General features: G+C 44.0%; 1 protein-coding gene across 7 annotated transcripts in view; it reads left to right on the top strand.

The window, feature by feature from the left end:
- Window positions 1–6,279: 6,279 nt before the first annotated feature.
- Window positions 6,280–21,011, top strand: part of RALY (RALY heterogeneous nuclear ribonucleoprotein) — a 93,958-nt gene continuing 79,226 nt past the window's right edge. For 2 of the 7 annotated variants that reach the window (XR_006960372.1, XR_006960371.1), the window contains exon 1: window positions 6,281–6,460. The gene's annotated coding sequence lies outside the window, so the exon portion shown is untranslated. Of the gene's footprint in view, window positions 6,461–7,190; window positions 7,212–21,011 lie in introns of those variants that run through there. The other 5 variants (XR_006960374.1, XR_006960375.1, XM_047069781.1 and 2 more) reach the window with 5 other exon arrangements.

Here is a 21,011-nt window from a genome sequence, read left to right as displayed (position 1 = left end):
TCCAATGGTGGGAGAGGATGTGGTTGAATGTATGCCTTGGGGCTCAGAAGGCCTTGGGTTCAAACCCTGATTCCTTTGTCTACCATCTGTGAGACATTGGGCATGTTAAATTTTTTCATCTGTGAAATGAAGACAAAACGGACCCCAAAGTTGGACCAGATTACTTCTAAAGTTTCTTCCAACCTTGACACTTTATCATTTTTAAATGTTTATTTATTTTTGAGAGAGAAAACACAAGTTGGGGAGGGGTGGAGAGAGAGGGGGACAGAGGATCGATCTGAAGTGGGCTCTGTGCTGACAGCAGCAAGCCTGACACGGGGTTCAAACTCACGAACCGGGAGATCAAGACCTGAGCTGAAGCTGGATGCTCAACTGAGTAAGCCACCCAGATGCCCTTACACTTTACCATTTTAAAGCAACCTCTGCTCAAAACTTTTCAGTGCTTACCACAGTCTACTAAGTTGAGGGTAGATACCAATTCCTCCAGATCCTAGTTCTAGTCTACCTTTTATATCTCATCTTTCCCACCTCAGCTCATACCTTATGCTGCAGAAACCCCAAGCTCTTACATTAATTCCTGCCTTTATGTTTGCTATAATGTGAGGCATTATACCTCCAACTATTGAACCCTACTCATCTGTTAGGAAATCTGTTTTCTTCTTCTTCTTCTTCATCTTCATCTTCTTTTTTTTTTTTTGTAAATATATGAAATTTATTGACAAATTGGTTTCCATACAACACCCAGTGCTCATCCCAAAAGGTGCCCTCCTCAATACCCATCACCCACCCTCCCCTCCCTCCCACCCCCCATCAACCCTCAGTTTGTTCTCAGTTTTTAACAGTCTCTTATGCTTTGGCTCTCTCCCACTCTAACCTCTTTTTTTTTTTTTTCCTTCCCCTCCCCCATGGGTTCCTGTTAAGTTTCTCAGGATCCACATAAGAGTGAAACCATATGGTATCTGTCTTTCTCTGTATGGCTTATTTCACTTAGCATCACACTCTCCAGTTCCATCCACGTTGCTACAAAAGGCCATATTTCATTTTTTCTCATTGCCACGTAGTATTCCATTGTGTATATAAACCACAATTTCTTTATCCATTCATCAGTTGATGGACATTTAGGCTCTTTCCATAATTTGGCTATTGTTGACAGTGCTGCTATGAACATTGGGGTACAAGTGCCCCTATGCATCAGTACTCTTGTATCCCTTGGATAAATTCCTAGCAGTGCTATTGCTGGGTCATAGGGTAGGTCTATTTTTAATTTTCTGAGGAACCTCCACACTGCTTTCCAGAGCGGCTGCACCAATTTGCATTCCCACCAACAGTGCAAGAGGGTTCCCGTTTCTCCACATCCTCTCCAGCATCTATAGTCTCCTGATTTGTTCATTTTGGCCACTCTGACTGGCGTGAGGTGATACCTGAGTGTGGTTTTGATTTGTATTTCCCTGATAAGGAGCGACGCTGAACATCTTTTCATGTGCCTGTTGGCCATCTGGATGTCTTCTTTAGAGAAGTGTCTATTCATGTTTTCTGCCCATTTCTTCACTGGGTTATTTGTTTTTCGGGTGTGGAGTTTGGTGAGCTCTTTATAGATTTTAGATACTAGCCCTTTGTCCGATATGTCATTTGCAAATATCTTTTCCCATTCCGTTGGTTGCCTTTTAGTTTTGTTGGTTGTTTCCTTTGCTGTGCAGAAGCTTTTTATCTTCATAAGGTCCCAGTAATTCACTTTTGCTTTTAATTCCCTTGCCTTTGGGGATGTGTCGAGTAAGAGATTGCTACGGCTGAGGTCAGAGAGGTCTTTTCCTACTTTCTCCTCTAAGGTTTTGATGGTTTCCTGTCTCACATTTAGGTCCTTTATCCATTTTGAGTTTATTTTTGTAAATGGTGTGAGAAAGTGGTCTAGTTTCAACCTTCTGCATGTTGCTGTCCAGTTCTCCCAGCACCATTTGTTAAAGAGGCTGTCTTTTTTCCATTGGATGTTCTTTCCTGCTTTGTCAAAGATGAGTTGGCCATACGTTTGTGGGTCTAGTTCTGGGGTTTCTATTCTATTCCATTGGTCTGTGTGTCTGTTTTTGTGCCACATCTTCTTTTTCTTTGAGAGAGAGAGAGAGAGAGAGAGGGAGAAAGTGAGCACAAGCAGGGGAGGGGCAGAGGGAGAGGGAGAATCTTAAGGAGGCTCCATGCCCAGTGAGGAGCTAGATCTTATGACCATGAGATCATGACCTGAGTCCAAATCGAGAGCTGGACACTTAACTGACTGAGCCACCCAGGTATCCAGGAAATCTGTTTTTCATTGTAAGTTACAAAAACACCAATTAAAACTATTCAAACTATAAAGACATGTTGGTTCATGGAAAAGTCCAGAAGTAGGTCAAGTTTCAGATATGTTTTTAGCAGGTTTCTGACTCATTTCTTCTATAGAGTTTTCTTAGTCCTGCCTTCCTCCACGTGACGGCTTTACTTCTTTGGCTGACTTTCCCTCTTGGTGGCTTTGATGGTCAATTTTGTGTGTCAACTTGACTGGGCTAAGGTATGCCCAGATAGCTGGTAAAATATTTCTGGGTGTGTCTGTGAGGGTGTTTCTGGAAGAGACGAGCATTTGAATTGGTACCCTAAGATCACCCTCAACAATGCAGGTGGGTATCACCCAATCTGTCGAAGACCAAATAGAATAAAAATGCAGAGGAGGGCAAACTTGCTCTTAGCTGAACTGAGACATCCATCTTCTCTTTCCCAGGACATTGGACATCACCAATCCTGGTTCTTAGGCTTTTGTACTTGGACTGAATTATACCACTGGCTTTACTGATTCTCTAGCTTACAGATGTCAGATCATGGGACTTCCTGGCCTCTATAACCATGTGAGCCATTTCCTATCATCTATCCCTATCTATATCTATATATCCTATTGGTTCTGTTTCTCTGGAGAACCCTAATACAGTGGTTAAGAAAAAATTCTGCCACAACTCCAGGCATCATAGCCTATACCACATGTCCTGAAGGCGACAGAATGTTTCTGCTTCATTCTTCTTCTTTATTGGACCAACAAGAGTAGGTCCTTGATAATTAGGAGACAGGTTAGTATAGTGTTCAGCATGCAGGCTTGAAAACTGGACTCTAGCACTTAGTAGCTGTGTGACCTTGGGAAAGTTAACCTCTGTGCCACAGTCTTCTCATCTGTACAGTAGGGATTATAATAGTACCTACCTTGAGGGCTGCTGTGGGAATTAAATACGTTTGAAAAGTGCTTAGCACATTTCCTGGCAACTAGTAAATACACTACATTAGCTCGTGTTGCCAGTGTATTCTTCAGAAACATCTCCCTTCATACTGTAATCTTCAAGGATTCTTCTGGACAACACAGAGTATTCCTAACACGTCTCTGTTTAATTCATAGCCATCCATTCAACAAATATTAGTTCTAGGGACTGAGGAATGAGCAAAATGGACAAAATCCTGTCTTTGTGAAGTTCACAAAAAAAAGTAGTAGAAGGTGGGGATGGGAGAGGGACAACAAACAAATAAACAGTATTTAAGGTGGTAATGAATGGTACGGAGAAAAATACAGCAGGAAAGAGCACAGAGAAGTAGGGTGTTGCTATTTTTTTTTATTTTATTAAAAAAATTTTTTTAAATGTTTATTTATTTTTGAGACAGACACAGAGCATGAACGGGGGAGGGGCAGAGAGAGAAGGAGACACAGAATCGGAAGCAGGCTCCAAGCTCTGAGCCATCAGCCCAGAGCCCGACTCGGGGCTCGAACTCACGGACCGTGAGATGGTGACCTGAGCTGAAGTCGGACGCTTAACCGACTGAGCCACCCAGGTGCCCCAGGGTGTTGCTATTTTAAGTGTGGGCCAGGGAAGGCTTCTCTGAGGAAGTGACATTTGAATGGAAACCTGAAGGAGTGAGCCATGCCCACATCTGGGAGGAGGGCATTTGAGGCAGACACAACAGCAAGTAACAGAGGTCTTGCGGTTAGCAGAATGCTTGGTGTGTCAAAAGAACAGCAAGAAGACACATAAGGCTGGAGCAGAGTGAGAGGAGGTGCAAGCAATGCAATAGGGGATAAGTTTAGAAAGGTAGCAGAGAGTAGATCACACAGGACCTTTGAAACCATGAATATAATCCTCAGTGCCAGCAGAAAGAGGATTAACACCTGCACAGGGAGGGTGCAGCACAACAGCCAGCACCTGGTGGTGGGGCTGATGGGAGGGCAGAGAAAGCCTCTCAGAAGAGGTGTTCCTGAGTTGAGTTTTGAAGGATGAACACAAAGTATCTAGGCAGAAGAGGAGGTGCAGTCCAAGTGGAGAATGTGCTACAGCAGAGGGTGCTGAGAGATTGTGGTGTATTCAAGTGCACATGGTAAGGCCAGTACAAAGGGAGGGAGGTGAGGAGCCCGGAATGGCCAGAAACAGCAGAGGAGATTGGCAGGGACCAGTTCCTTAATTGGTTGGTTGATTGATTAATTCACTCAAGTGTTTACTGAACATCAGGTCTATACCAGACATTGCACTAGGTAACAATTGCATCGTTACCAGACAATGATGTACCCAAGCAGTCAAAGATGCTTGGTCTCACGGAACTTACCTTCTAGTGGGGAGACAGACAAAAAACGCACAGACTAATAAATGACAAGACTAAGAAATACCATGAAGGAAATGAATAAGAGACTAAACTAGAGAACATCTTTAGCTGCGGTGATATTTAAACAGAGACTTGAGGCAGAAGAAGGAACCAGGAGTTAGAACATGTGGAGGAAGAACATTCTTGTCCTTGGTCTCAGTATCACTATTTCTCCAATTGGACTTCTCTTCCTTTGAAGGGAGACACGGCGTCATCAAATAATACAAACGGAGCTATAATTGCTGGTTTCGCAGGGCGAGGATTCCATTCAAACTCTGCCCTGTTAGGACTCCCGTTCTTAGGTGGGTTCTGGGGCAAGCGATGTGAAAAACACGATCATGAAATCACAGGTCTGCCACAAGATTTTAGACAATTCTCACCCTTCAGGGAAGTATAGCTGAGGACAGAAGGGCAACCTTCTCCTGTGCTCTTTGAAGGCCCCTCCGCCTGTTCCGTGGAGGCTGGAACACTGATTTGGGTGAGAGTTTACGACAGGAGAAATACTCAGGAGAGAGGACCACCACCCAGATCAAGTTATCTATCAAACGTTTCCCGCACCCTAGAAGGGTAAACGTACTTCAATTTAACCTTCTTTGTAGGTGGGAGTGGTGCCTCCTCTCCAAACCCAACCCAACTGCTGCCTCTCCGCCCCGTCCTAGCCTAGGCTGAGAGGAACTATCCTCGTCCGGTCCACGCACCTGGTTCGCTGAAAGTGAAAGGACCTAGGGCTCCTCCCTACGCCATCTCTTCCGCACCCTTCGGTACGGCCCCCCGCCAACTTGTTTGGGCCCTGTCTCCAGACCCCGCCCATCTTCAGCACCAGCCAGCCGCTCTTGCTTTGGGTCACGCCTCCTTCCGGCTCTTCCCCGGAGTGGCCACCTTTGAGCCCCCACCTCCCTGCTCGGCTTCCGGGCACGCCTCCTTCTGTCCCGCTTCAATTCTTCCTCCCTCCTGGGTTTCCCTTCAGCCACGCCTCCGGCCCCCTCTGCTAAGGGTGCCACTTCGCCCAGCCTCGCCTCGGTCTCCCTCCACCTTTGACTCCTCCTACGGGCACGGCCTCCCTTTAGCTCCACCCACGTCCCCTCCTTTCAAGCACGGCCCTGGCTCCTGGCTCGGCGCGGCCTCCACGGTCTTCCATACCTGCCTTGCGCTTCTCTCGTCTCCGGCCTCACCACCCTCTCAGCCCTGCCCCGCCTTCGGCTCGCTTATTGGTGTAGCAGAGTCTCTCTCTTCTAGTCCTTAGCTCCGCCTCTCCAGCCTCCCTCCTCGGTCCCTCCTCCCTCAGTCAGGCCCCGCCCTGGCTCCGCCTGCCTCTTCTCCCCGCCGAAGCTCTGGACCTTTCCAAAGCGAGGCTGAGGGGGTGGGGAAAGCCCATGCGCCCGGGAAGCCGGGCTGTGTCAGGGTGGGGCTGCGGACTCAGCGCTTGGGTCTCGGTGTCCTTTCCTGGAGAAAGAGGCAGGGGCGTGGAGGGAAGGCCCAGGGCCAGGGCTGGAGCGGCGGGTGGGGCCAAGCTTAGGGAAACCGTTCAGGGCACCCCCACTCCCGCGCGCTTCAGTGGTGCCGGCCGAGGGAAGGACTCGGGGCTGCGGGGCTCGCGCCGCTGTCAGTGCGGCGGGGCGCGCGAGCGGCGCGGGCGCAGGGCGGGCTGAGCCGGGAGAAGCTGAGGGGGCGGTAGCGGCGGCGGGGGCGACTCCCGCGCGTGTGCTCAGCTCCTCACGCCGCGGCCGGAGCCGCCTTCTTCCTCCTTCGCTCCCTCCCTTCCGCCCCCGAGTGCGGCGGCACCGCCTCCTTCCGCGCCGCGCGGCTTCCTCCAGACCTCTGGGCGCGGGTGAGTGGGGGCCACGGGCGTCTCCTTAAGGGTGCGGGGGAGTGTTCCTCTTTCCTTTTCGGCCGCCCACCTCTTCACTCGAGTTCCTGCCTATTTTTAGAAACTCTTTTTTCGGCCATTCTGGGCGTCCCAGGAGCGGGAGTAACTCCCGGCCCCCTCCGCCCGCACCTCCTCCCCATCACCGGGCCCGCCGCCCCGGGTCGCTAGCCCGGCCCATCCTCGCCTGCCCCCGGCCGCCTGGCGTTCCCTGGCCGATTCCCCCTTGCGGGCCGGGCCTGGGCCAAGAGTTGGCGGGGTGGGCCCGCGCCCGCTCGGAAGTTGGAGTCTTTGTGCTCGCGCCCCGCCCCACCCGGCGAGGGGAGGAGGGAAGGGAGCGGAGGCCGCGCCGGGGAGGCCTGGGCGGGCTCGGTCCCGGCTCCGGCCCCGGCTTCTTCCGGCTCTCCTGCCCGACCCGGCTGGGTCTGCGGGCTCCCCGAGGTGCGCAGAACTGGCCCTGCCTCGCTCCCCCCCGGGCTTGAGCGCCGCCGCGGCCCCCGCCGCTGCCGTTCCTGGGCTCCTTGCACACCTTGGGGCTCGGAGAGGAGCAACAACCGGTCCTCGAGCTGGGGCAGTGTTCCGCAATTCACGCAGCCCTCTGTGTGCAGCCGAGCTTTAGTTTGTCCCTCCGTAAAATTTGGGAAAGAAAGTCGCCTCGCAGCATGTTTGTGGATTTAGGAAACTAATATGTGAGAGAAGTGTTTAATACCAACAGGTAACATTTAATGGACTTGACTAGGAACTTTGTAAGCCCTATTTCATTTAATGCTTATGACGGCCTTCTGGGGTTATCCCCCTTTCCAAAAGCAAAAAACAAGGCTCAGGGAGGTGAAATAATGTGCTGCAAATCATAGTAGTCATAGAAGTGTAAAGTCTTGGTACTAGTACCTGTTACTTATTTAAGTGTGAGCTTGTGTAATCTCTTAGTGCAGAGAGGATTTTGACTTACCCTTGGGTCACATCGTTGGAGACGTAACTCCGTTTTCCCTGTCTTCTAGGCTAGTGTCCACTATGCTATGGATGAAATCCCATTCTGGGGATATGAGGGGTCGGAGGGAAAGGAAATTACTGTGGATTTCTTGCTAGTATTGCCCGTTAGAATTTGATGAAGGTAGGGGACTCCAGATCTCAGGTACAACTGAAATTCTCTGGGGTTTTGGCGCAAGGAAGGCTTGAGTCATTATAACAGTGAGGGCTATCCATTTTGTTTATAGTATGTTCCTCCCCCCAAACCTTGAGTGTTCTCCATAGTGTTTAGATTTATAGCTCCTGGTTGGGGGAGGGGAAGCAGGAAGTGGCTCAAGTCAAGTGCTTCAACTCTCTGCCTTCACATAGGGTTTTATTTTCCCTATTTTCAGGTAAGACCAAGAGGGATAAAAGCGAACTAAAATTAACTTTGTCTAGTGTTCTAGTTTTCCAGTGTGTTTGATCCTGGTGTGGGAAGTGTCAAAATCAGGTAGGCCACATTTTGAAAGAGTCTCCTGATGTTTGCATTAATTCTTGGGAGTCTGGAGGTCTGTTGTACCCTCCTTTTTCCAAAATTCTGGATTTAGAAGTTGTGGTATGTAGGAGCTGGAAGGGGTCTTACTATCTGGTCTAACTTTTTTGTTTGCCTTGTCCCTCTTCCCTGTTAATTGAACACTGAAAGGGGAAGTAAGTTGTCTAAATTCACAGACTGCCTTAGTGACAAATCGGAACTAGAATTCCCAGTCCAGTAGTAGTTATATTTCTACAATCCCTTGCCACCTTTTGAAAGAGCAGTAAATTACATAGTCAGGCCTTAAGACCAGGAATCCTGAGTAAATTGAAATCACGAGGAAGTTGTTTAGTTCCAGCCACTCTCCATGCCTCAGGTTTTGCATTAAAAGGAGGTCAGGTTTTGTGCACAGGTGTACCAGTTCTCATTACTTTTATTGTGTGGTACTTTATGGTTTATAGTATTCTTCTGGAATCATCTGATTTCATTTCTAATCAGTTCTGTGAGGGAGTTCTTAGAATTTGCTTTACATCTCCATTTTACAGCTGTAATTGAGAATGGAGACACAGCAAGGTTGGGGTACTTGCCTTTCTTATAATCACCGGATTAACAAGTGGTAAGGACAAGACACCTTTCATGGGCAGAGGATTTGATGTGGCATAATAAATTGAGCCACTTATTGTGACTCTGTGAACCTGTTTCCTTTTCTGTAAACTCAGCAGGCTTGTGTGGGAGCTGTGAGAAATGGCTGTGAAAGTCTATTGCAGTAGTAGAAATAATAGCTAACATTAAGTACTTACCATATACCAGGTACTGGACTAAGGACTTTCTGTGGGGTATCTCATTTATTCCTCAGAGCAATTTTATGAATTAGGTATTATCCCTGATTTACAGAGGAAGAAATAGGCTTTAGAGAGGTTATATGACTTGCTCAGGATCATGTAATTGATAACTGAGGACAGTATAACTTTAAAGCCAGTGTGGGTGTTTTTTTGTTTTTTGTAAAAATACACAGGACATAAAATTCACCATTTTAACCAGTTTTAAATGGACAGTTCTCTGGCATTAAGTGCATTCACACTGTTATGCAGCCATCACCACTATCCTTACCTAGAAATTTTTGTCTTCCCCAACTGAAACTGTATCCATTAAACACTAACTGCCTATTCCCATCTCCCCCCAGCCCCTGGCAACCACCATACATTGTGTGTCTGAATTTGACTATTCTAAGTACCATATGTAAGTGGGATTATACATATTTTGTCCTTTTGTGACTGGCAAAGTTGGCACTCTATGTGCCTCCCTTGACCTCAGGGTGCTTTGTAAATGCAAAATGATCAGCCCTGATTGGCAGTAGGGTGTGGTTTGCATCCCCAGAGTGGGAACAGAAGCCTGATTGTACCTTTGGTTAAGCTCCTTCCCCCCTTTTCCTCTATCACTGAAGCCTGTTTTGGAGATCTGTGCTAGCCTCTTTTGTGTCTTCCAAAGTGACCTCTTACCCTTGAAATAGAACCCAGAGGGCTCTCCACTTGCCTTGTTTGCACCTGCCTTTCTGACTATACAGGGTTTGGGCATATCAGGCTGCAGTGATCAAGAATAGCAGTGCTATGACAGCAGCTCGGATCAGAACTACTCAGAGGATGATTAAATGGATTACCTTTATGAAATGTTCTCTCTCTTTGCCCTCCTCTTTGTATATAGTCACACAAGAGGGATTAGCTTTGGTTTCCTAGAGGGTGTTTATGGATACTCCTTGTTTGCAGGTGGTTAAGATGGAGTTAAATGCATTTAGCCTTTCAGACTTCTCTTTAGTTTGACCTTTTCCCGTTCTATGTGTTTGGGAGATGGTGGGGTGGTAGAATGTGGTGTTTGTGAAGGGTAGTTGGAATTTTGTCCTGATATCTACAGGGGGTGGCAGTGGGAGGTGTTCCAGAGATGGGTTTAATAGGGCAGCAAACAGATCTGAGCATGTTGCACTTTCCTTAAAGATCTGATGGTTTAGCATTGCCTATGTATTAAGTCCAAACCCCTGAGTGTGATAATGTCAGAATGTGCTGAATTGTTTGTTGAGTAGGATCTTGTAGTTGAGGAACTTTAAAGTCCCGTTCTGGCTACCTGTTGAGATTCGGTTTCATTGGACACTTCATTATCGGAAAGTTTTTCATTTACAGGAAAATTATTAAGCATCTGCCATGCACAGTCCTAACCTTGGGGATTTGGGTCTATATAGTGTCGTGGGGAAGACAGGCAAGGAAACAGGCCGTGTGAGAAGTATTGTGAATAGGATAAACACTATGAGAGCATAGAGAAATGGTTACTTACCCAGCCTTGGAGGCTTCTTCAGATCTCAAGAAAAACAGAGAGACCTGAGGCAGGAGGAAATGAGATTTGGAGAGTTGAGGACAGAAGATAAGACTAGGCAGAAGGAATTGCAAGTTTAGAGATGGTGGTGGTAATAGGTAAGACTTTTGGCCATTTACTGTATCTATCAGGTACTATACTCTTAAGCATTTAACATGTGTTACTCCTTCCTATAACCACCTTGAGAAGTATACTATTATTCCCACTCCATAGGTGAGGAACAGACCCAGAGGGGTTAAATACATCTCTCAGTTTTCTCAAGATTCTTGAATGGATCATAAAACAAAAGATGGGTGGATGTGACCCGAGATGAGAGGAGACTGGTACAGTAGGTAGAGCAGAAGCCAAGTCATGAAAGGGGCTTGTTGCCCAGGTTGTGGAGTTTGAACTTTAAACTGAGATGAGGGGGGCCATGCTCCCCTGGGCATTTTAGAAGGCTCTCTGGCTACCTGTTTGGGGACTGGATTGGAGGGCTAGAGTACCATGGGCAAAAAAGACCAGTTAGGAGGAGGCTGTTATGGTACATACAGGTAGGAGATGATGATGTTTCCAATGAAGTGTGTGTGTGTGTGTGTGTAGAAGGAATTGTGAATGAGACACAAAGATGATTGGTGTGGAGAGTAAGCAAGAAATCAGGGATGACTTCTAGATTTCTACCTGGTACAGTTGTACAGATGAGGATGCTGATTATTGAGGTGAGGACACAAGAGAGAGGGTGGATTTCTCATGCAGGGTCTTACATCTGCTTTCATTTACCTTCTAGTTACTGATCCTAGTTCTCCATGGGGAGGGTGGGAGTGGGGGCATGGGTGAGGGAGAGATATTTTGCAACACATCTGGTAACTATTCCTGACTAAACTGGGTGATGTAAACGCTAGTTTCTTTTTTTTCTATTTTTTTTAATGTATTTATTTTGAGTGAGAGGGGAGGGGCAGAGAGAGAGGGAGAGAGAATCCCAAGCACCCTCAGTGCTTTTAGTGCAGAGCTAGATGCAGGGCCTGAATTATGAACCATGGGATCATGACCTGAGCCAAAATCAAGAGTTGGATGTTTGACTGACTGAGCCACGCAGGTGCCCCAACACTAGTTTAGAAAAGGGGGAAATATTAAGATATCAGACACCCAGGCCCTCCATAGCCCTGAAGGTTGCTTATGTTAAGCCAAGAACAGCTTACATTTTCTTTAGACAATGTCCTTTGGTACTGCTCTGTCCATGTGCTACTGTGACCCTCTCTAAGTCACTTGTGTTTACTACCTGCTAGGCACTGGGAAAACAAAGTTGAGTAAAACAGGAGCTTGCATCCAGAAAGGCAGCAGGTCTTAGTAGTTTAGCTAACAGTGGTGGAGGCAGAGGGTAGGGTGAGGCTGGTCAGGGTGGGACCAGATGCCGAGGGACCAAGAGGGATTTTTGTTACGATTCTAGATGATGATTTAGATAATATATCTCTTGGAGAGAGGCATTTTCTTTCTTCTCTCCCATTTCTTAGGCAGTGGTGGGGGGGGGCTGGTAAGAGTAAAGATAGGAGGGTTTTCATATGAATGTCTATAAAAACTTTTTTTTTTCAATTTTATCTTGAGGTATAAAAGGTACAACTGGAGTGGGGAAGATGACAGCAGTAATGTTAATCTGCTGACTTACAACTGCCCATTAGGTATTATAAGGAAAGTTTCAGACCTTAGATGGGGTACTGCTCTTAGACTCTCAGAATTAGAGAGAGGGGACAGTGGGATAAACTGGGAGCCTAGTCATGAGCCCGAAGATTATTCATTCTGGTCCCTGCTGTTAATTCAGCTTGCGGTCTTGCCTTTCCTTTTCTGGTGCCATTTCATCATAAAATAATCTCAGAGCTCCCTGAAATCCTGTAAAGACCCAAAGGGTGGGAGCTGGGGGCAAAAATTAATTTTGAGGTCCTTCTCTGGTCACCTTCCCCACCCTGCTTAAATGAATAACTAGACATAGGCATCTGTCCAAGTATCATTAGTTATCTTTTCCATTTCTATAACCCTCCCTTTTTTTTTCTTCAGTTTTATTATCTTTCACTTCTTAAGGACCTTCATGTGAATAAATGGCCATACCTCATTGGAGGATGGGGGGAAGTGTGGAATATATCACTAGGTTCTATTCTGTATCTCCAGAAGGTCATTTAGGCTGTCCACTGCTCTCTCTACAGGGTTAGGGGTGGGGAGATTGTGGTTGAATACTTACAGTTTCTTTCTTTCTTTGATTTTTTTAAAATTTTATTTTATTTTTTAAATTTACATCCAAATTAGCATATAGTACAACAATGATTTCAGGAGTAGATTCCTTAATGCCCTTTTAGCCCATCCCTCTTCCCACAACCCCTCCAGTAACCTTCTGTTTGTTATCCATATTTAAGAGTCTCTTATGTTTTGTCCCCCTCCCTGTTTTTATATTATTTTTGCTTCCCTTCCCTTGTGTTCATCTGTTCTGTGTCTTAAAGTCCTCATATGAGTGAAGCCCTATGATATTTGTCTTTCTCTGACTGACTAATTTCGCTTAGCATAATACCCTCTAGTTCCATCCATGTAGTTGCAAATGGCAAGATTTCATTCTTTTTGATATATACATATACACACACACACACATATATATACATACATACATACATACATACACACCACATCCTTATCCATTCATCCATCGATGGACATTTGGGCTCTTTTCCATACTTTGGTTATTGTTGATAGTGCTGCTGTAAACATTGGAGTGCATGTGTCCCTTTGAAACAGCATACCTGTATCCCTTGGATAAATACCTAATAGTGCAATTGCTGGGTTGTAGGGTAGTTCTATTTTTAATTTTTTGAGGAACCTCTGTACTGTTTTCCAGAGTGGCTGCCCCAGTTTGCATTCCCACCAGCAGTACAAAAGAGATCCTCTTTCTCTGCATCCTCGCCAACATCTGTTGTTGCCTGAGTTGTTAATATTAGCCATTCTGACAGGTGTGAGATGGTATTACATTGTGGTTTTGATTTGTATTTCCCTGATGATGAGTGATGTTGAGCATGTTTTCATGCATCAGTTGGCCATCCTGGATGTCGTCTTTGGAGAAGTGTCTATTCATGTCTTTTGCCCATTTCTTCACTGGATCATTTGTTTTTTGGGTGTTGAGTTCGATAAGTTCTTTATAGATTTTGGATACTGACCCTTTATCTGATATGTCATTTGCAAATATCTTCTCCCATTCTGTTGGTTACCTTTTAGTTTTGCTGATTGTTTCCTTCGCTGTGCAGAAAGAAGCTTTTAATTTTGATGAGGTCCCAATAGTTTATTTTTGCTTTGGTTTCCCTTGCCTCCGGAGACGTGTTGAGTAAGAAGTTGCTGTGGCCAAGATCAAAGAGGTTTTTGCCTGCTTTCTCCTCGAGGATTTTGATGGCTTTTTGTCTTACATTTAGGTCTTTCATCCATCTTGAATTTATTTTTGTGTAGGGTGTAAGAAAGTGGTCCAGGTTCATTTTTCTGCATGTTGCTGTCCAGTTTTCCCAGCACCACTTGCTGAAGAGACTGTCTTTATTCCATTGACTATTCTTTCCTGCTTTGTCAAAGATTAGTTGGCCATATGTTTGTGGGTCTGTTTCTGGGTTTTCTATTCTGTTCCATTAATCTGAGTGTCTGTTTTTGTGCCATCTTTCTTTCTTTCTTAATGTTTATTCATTTATCTTAGAGGGAGAGGGAGAGCGTGCACACGTGACTGGGGAGGGGACAGAGAGAGAGAGTCCGTCCCAAGCAGGCTCCATGCTGCCAGCACAGAGCTTGATGCAAGGCTTGAACCCATGAACTGCGAGATCATGACCTGAGCCAAAACCAAGAGTTGAATGCCTAACCGACTGAGCCACTCAGGTACCCCAAATACTTAGAGTTTCTGAGGCTCCGACAGATGTATTTGAAGTGCTCCACTGACTAAAGTGCACATCTGGCTATTCTTCTGACACGCCCAGTGTTGCTCCACTGGGGGAAATAGGCTTTTTGATGCTTGCCAAAGTCATGTAACTTGTAATTACCTGATATTCTCTGGGATCTGTCTTCCTGTCTAAAACAAGGGGGTTGGGGCGCCTGGGTGGCTCAGTTGGTTGAGCGTCCGACTTCAGCTCAGGTCACGATCTCGCGGTCCGTGAGTTCGAGCTCCGCGTCGGGCTCTGGGCTGATGGCTCAGAGCCTGGAGCCTGCTTCCGATTCTGTGTCTCCCTCTCTCTCTGCCCCTCCCCTGTTCATGCTCTGTCTCTCTCTGTCTCAAAAATAAATAAAACGTTAAAAAAAAATTAAAAAAAAATAAAACAAGGGGGTTGGACTAGATAATCTTGAATGATATTTTTACCTTTTAATAGTATGAATTTCTGGTTTTATGGAAGTGACTTAAGAATTCATTTCTGGAAGGAGAAACAGTTTTGTTAGAGCATTGAGAGTATGTCAGAGGGTTAAATTCTGAGTTCACGGGTACCTTTCAGTATATAAACAGATGGATATTGCTTTTTAGAGTGGACAGATTGCTGAAAAATTGCTTGTGAGATGAATTTATCAGATTGTCTAAGCAGCTCCATTATAAACTTGGAGCTGTTGTCCCATGGACAAACTTGGAGTCTAAGGACTATAAAAAATTATATTTAAATGTTTGGCAAACTGTTTAAAATCATAGAATAAAGACAGATAAAAAACAGTATAAGATTCCCAAACAGTACTAGGACTGGAAAAACACTATACCCGGAATTTGCATTTCCTTAGAGCTTTAGCTTTATGAGGTAGATGCCTCTACTGAGGTTACCTGTCCCTTGAAATGCCATCTGTAGAGACTGAATAGTTCTGTTTATTTGTTAAGGTAAGAGTCATTGCTTTATTCCAAGTAAGTATTCTCTTTTAGAAGGCCAGGTTAATACGTTTAATGTTATTGGCCAGGTTTTCTTCATTCTAGAGGTATTTATCTGGTATTTAGCGGTCTCCTGTTTGTTTTATTAAGGATTTTTTTTTGTAACTTATTGTCATATTGGTTTCCATACAACACCCAATGCTCATCCCAAAGGGTGCCCTCCTCAATACCCATTACCCACCCTCCCCTCCCCCCCCACCCCCAATTAAGGATTTTACTAAACCTAGTTAAAGGTACTGTTTGCATGGTGTCTGTTGATCTGTTTGTCTAGTTTCCTTTGTAATTCTTGGTGCTAGTGAAAGCAAGCTCAGCAGTAGATTTAAAAGAATCATTTCTATAACTCATTATTTCTCTAGATCTGGGTTTCCTTTCTGGAAGTAGGATCATGCTATACTGAGAGGTCAAATGTTGCCTGCTTACATGGACCTTTACGACTTTGTTCTTCCAGATAGCTGTAAGCTGGCAACGAGGAATGGTATTGTCAGTATAGTAATAATAGCGATGCCTGAATCAGAATCAGTTGAACACAAGAATAACTTTTCTTAAGGCCTTAAAGACTCACCTTAAATTGGTTTTCACATAAATTAAAATCAGCTCTTGATAAAATTAGGGTCTTAGTAGAGTTACCATACTGAGTAGGCTACCTAGCTGTGATAGCATCATGATATTTATGCAGCTGCCTTTCATCCCAAAGTTCAGTCATTCTTTTCCAGGAATTTGGAGTACCTGCTATGTGTTCTGTCTATGGAGAACATAAAAACAAAGCAAGACCTGATTGCTGCCCTCAAATTACTTTCAGTTTTGAGAGAAGTACAGTGGATCCTAGTTTTCTGCTTACTCCTGCTGCCCTGGCCCAGATATTTGGGTTGAGGATTCAGACTAGAAATAGCAGAATTGATGGATGTATCACTAGTCAAGGAGACCTTTTTGAAGATCTGACTTCCAGTGTTTGCATGTATTTTTGCCCCCCTTTATCTATTGGTGAGGTGCCCCACACACAGTGTGTAAAGTCAAGAACATTAGGGTAGGGGACAACATTGTCCTTCAGGCTTGGGTGTCCAGACATCTGTCTAGTGCTTTTCCTAATCTCCTCACATCAGTTCTCTGGCTGGCTTCCAGAAAGATTTGATACTGTCTAGCTTCTTATTTAGGAAGTAAGAAAATGAAGTTTCATATTGAATTATTTGAAGTTTTATTATACTCAGTTTTGAAATAGCTCTCTATTTTGCTTGAAAGTGAATTATATGAAGTGTGGTTTCTGGCATTTGCTCAATTTGTGACTTATTAATTGTGATTAAATTGTGGTTCTTGAAGCCCACCACCACTGTCTCTGCCAGTCTTCTTTGAACACTTTGCAGCATGGAGCCCTAAGGAAATGGAGGGAACGTTGAGCTTACCCTGATCTTGAAGGGCTCTTCCTCTTTTCTGGTTTCTACACTCAAAAAAGAAAGGTTTTTTGGATGTTGTGTTGTGTTCCAACAATTTAGCATTGCCTGTGAGGTTTAGAAGAAGAGAAAATATGCCTGTGCCTGTCCTTGAAGGTTGGAGATAATATTGAAATCAGCCATCCAAACTGTATGGAGCCCATTGAATGCCTTCTTGGTGCTGTGAGGGATGTAAACATGTATAGCATATTCTTGACTTCAGGGAACCTATGGTCTCTTTGGGGAGAGAAGATGTGTATCTGACAATAAGGCAGTTTGGTGTAGATAGCTTTGTTTGGATGACTAAGGTCTACTCTTGTTCTTTGGCACTAATTTGGCCAGGTAAACTGAAATAAGTCATTTTTCCTCTTGGACCTCCATTTTGTCATCTATAAAATGGGGTTAATATTCCATATCTTAACTTCTTCACAATATTATTGTGAAGAACAAGTTAATTTTACTAAAAGTACAAATGATACATTATAAAACCAGATGATGCAATTTATATGTGAATTTATGAACTTTATATATAAATGTATTATACATGAAGAACACATGAGCTATTTGTCAGAGTTAATGGGTAAATGGCAGTGTTTTCCATAGAAGGAGAGACCTCTTTGGGCTGGAGTGATCAGAAAGAGTGGTCTGAATCAGCCTCTAGGACTGGAGAAAGAATGATGGAAGCATTTAGACAGGGACATTGATGAGGCAAAAGACTAGGAAAAACTTAAGGGGAGCAGGTTAGTGTTTTCCAGCCTCAAGTCACAGGGTAAGTGTATGTTCAGCATTAGTTACCAGTTTCCGAAGGCATACCAGATTACACTCTCGTTAGTGGTATAGGAGAGATTCCTGTTGCTTCGCATTCGGGTCAACACTTAGCATTGTCTTTTTCATTTTAAGTCCTGTTGGTTGATAGTTACAGAACTGAGTTTAATGAACGTAATATGAACTCTCAGGTAGCAATGCCATGAAGAAGTAAGATTGGGATTTCAGAGAAGGGAGAGATTGCTTCATTTGTGGTGTGTGGTGCCCAGGGAGCATTTTTGGTGGAGTGAGCATTTCACTGGGCTTTGTAGGATAAAGATAGTGACCATATATTATCTGGGACCACTTCAGTTTCTCATGTTCTGTCTGGTTGTGCTTAATAAATTATGAAACACCAGTATTTCTGTGTCAGGACTCTATCTCCTTGATACCCTGAAATCTCTTCTCAATTGCTGTGCCCCACTCCCTTTCCCTACCCCATTTTCCCAGAAAGTACGGTCACAGGAGATTTTAGGCTATGGAGATGGAGAGCGGACATTCTGTTGAACAGAAACACATGAATGACTAAATTGAATGGCATCCCTATTCTTTCTAATGAGCTGAAGAGGGGAGGATGTGTCCATACTTCAAGGGGTGGATGGTGATGCCTTCTCATAGCCCTCTGGAACAGGTGGAAAATGTCTACTGTTCCCAAGCCAATTGTATTTAAACTGGATAGGATGAGAATGACCTCTTTGCCTGAAATTACATCATTTCAGGAAATAAATTAATCCAGCAGTAATACTTGAAATATATCAAAAGAGTTTGTCTTTTAAAAGAAGGGGGAGGTGGCAAGAGGGAATACCAAAACCTAAAGAGCTTAGTCTCTCAAAGCTCATCTATTACTTGTATATTTGCTCAGGGAAAAATTGCCATTTCTTTATCAGCTTTCATCCTGCTGGGTGGACCCTAGCTGGGTGTTTATTTTCTGTAGTTTTACCAAATCACTTTGAAGGCTGGTGTGAACATTGATCATTTCTTAGAGCCTTTCCTCTTTGTTCTGTCAGCAAATATTAGAAAATGTACCTTAAATTACCTGGTTGGGGGAAATGAGGTGGCCCTGCCTGCTCCCAGAGAGCAGTACTTCCATGTTAAACATTAGTTAGGTCCTGATCCTGTTTCAGGTCTGGGGTATTTGTCAGGAGAGACTGACACTGATGCCACTGAGGACATATACTAGAAGGTATTTAGGCCTTCTGTCAAGTAGACTAGTTGAGTACTTGATTAAAAATCTGATCTCGGTTCTAAACCTAACTCTGTGTTTGTTATTAATAGTTGCTGCCCTGTATCGGGTGCCCACTGTGTTGAGATACCATGCTTGGTACCTTGGTTCAAACTAATAGAGCTGATGTTTATTTAAAATTACTGTGTGCTAATAAGCTCTTTGTGTATGTATAGAAATCTTTATAAATCCTATAATACAAGACCTATATAAGTAAATTTATGTATCATTTACATATGTTATATAAATCTTGTATATCATGCATAAGTCTGTCTATATATAAAAATCATTTATTCTTACCTCAACCTTAAGAAGTAGGTTCTGTTGATCCTCATCATATAGATAGGAAACTGAGATGCCAGGAGGTTAAGAAATATATTGTCACACTGCCAGTAAATGAAGTTGCCAGGAGTTAAACCTAACCAGTTATTTATTTTTAATATGAAAAATTTTAAACATACCCAAAATAGGATAGATTAATGAAGCCTGATTCATTACTGTACCTATCACTCAGCTTCAATTCATGGTCAGTCATATTTCACATAACCCACCCCTACCTACTTCTCATAGTATGCTTTGAAGAAAATCTCAGCTATCATATTTTGTCCTTAAATATTTCACAACATATTTCTAAAGGATGATTTAAAAAATAAAACTTCAGGGGCACCTGGGTGGTTCACTTGGTTAAGTGTCCGACTTCGGCTCAGGTCATGATCTTGTGTTTCATGAGTTCAAGCCCCGCATCGGGCTCTGTGCTGACAGCTCAGAGCCTGGAGCCTGCTTCAGATTCTGTGTCTCCCCCTCTCTCTGCCCCTCCCCTGCTTGTGCTCTCTGTCTCTGTCTCTCAAAAAATAAATAAATGTTAAAAAAAAAAAAATTAAAAAAACTGCAGTGGTGCCTGATTGGCTCAGTTGGTAGGGCATGCAACTCTTGATCTCAGGATTGTGAGTTCCAGTCCCACATTGGGGGAAGAGTTTACTTAAAACAAAATACAAAACACAACTACAGTGCCATTTTCATACCTTGCAAAATTTAACAACTCCTTAATACCATCAAAATTCAGATTGTGTTCAAATTTCCAGTTATCTCATAAATGTCAAAATCTTATTTTTACAGTTTGTTTGACTTAGGATTTATATAAGATCCACATTTTAATTGGTTCCATCTTTTAAGTCTCTCTCTCTCTCTCTTTTTTTTAAGTTTATTTCTTTATTTTGAGAGAGAGCATGCATGAGCAAGCAGGGGAGGGGCAGAGAGAGAGAGGGAAGGAGAGAGAATCCCAAGCAGGCTCCGCACTGTCAGCCCAGAGCCTGATGTGAGGTCTCATCCAATCAACCATGAGATCATGACCCGACCTGAAATCAAGAGTCTTATCCTTCAACTGACTGACCACCCAGGCGCCCCCTAAGTCTCTTTTAATTTGTATTTCACCCCTGTGTGGTTTTTGTGTTACCTTTATTTGTTGAAGTAACTGGATTGTTTTCCTTGTAGAGTTTTCCATGTTCTGAATTTTCTATAAATTGGTGGTTGTATCTAGGGGGCAAATATGTCTTAATCCTCATGGCAACTCTACAAAAAATAGGTATTTTTGTTTTGCAGATGAGAAAACAGACTGAGAAAGATTGGGTGACTTGTCTAGAGCCTCCCAGCAACCTTGGATTTAAGCACAGACCATTTTGTCTCCAAAGCCTTTGTTCTTTGCTTTTTTCCACTCCCCCATTCTCTGAGCTTGGGCAAATCATTTTAAGTTCTCTGGGCCTTAGTTTCTTTGATACATACACTGATGAATCTTACAGGAGTAGTAGTTTATGTGTCGATGACCATTTGAATGCCTACCATGTGATGGCATGGTACTAGATGCTGTGGATGATACTCAGGTGAATATGTCTTCAGTGAGCAGGTGGTCAGCCAGGGACTGTAGGACTATACCATGTTTCAGACATGGAGACTGTTTTGGACATAATGGGGCTATAGGAGCTTCCTAACTAACCTTTCTGTCTTGTCCTCTTTCATGCCATACTCCTCCCTGCTGCCAGGTGCCTTTTTCTAAAAACCATTTTTGTTGTGTACTCCCCTGCTTATAAATCTAATTTGAGGACTTGGTAAATAAGAAACAAAGTTTTTCCAGCAATAACCTTCCCTCCTTGGATTGAGTTACTATTTCAAGGGCAGCTGGTTTTTTTTTTTCCCCTTTTGTTTGGCAAAGGTGTTATTGCTTTTATGGAAATGCTGAGGGAATCTGGAGATGATAGAAAAATGGTGGAATAAAGCATGGGAATGCCATCTTGATTCAGGGGAGAGCATACATTTAGCATTGTACTGTTGACTCTCAAGGACATCTGACT

Source organism: Lynx rufus, unplaced genomic scaffold, assembly GCF_022079265.1.
Source record: "Lynx rufus isolate CCGP_SWC_20201006 ecotype Redwood Valley unplaced genomic scaffold, mLynRuf1.p SCAF_8, whole genome shotgun sequence".
In the NCBI taxonomy this organism is placed as follows: domain Eukaryota; kingdom Metazoa; phylum Chordata; class Mammalia; order Carnivora; family Felidae; genus Lynx; species Lynx rufus.
Note: the sequence above shows the minus strand (reverse complement) of the source record. Positions and strands in the feature narration are given on the sequence as shown.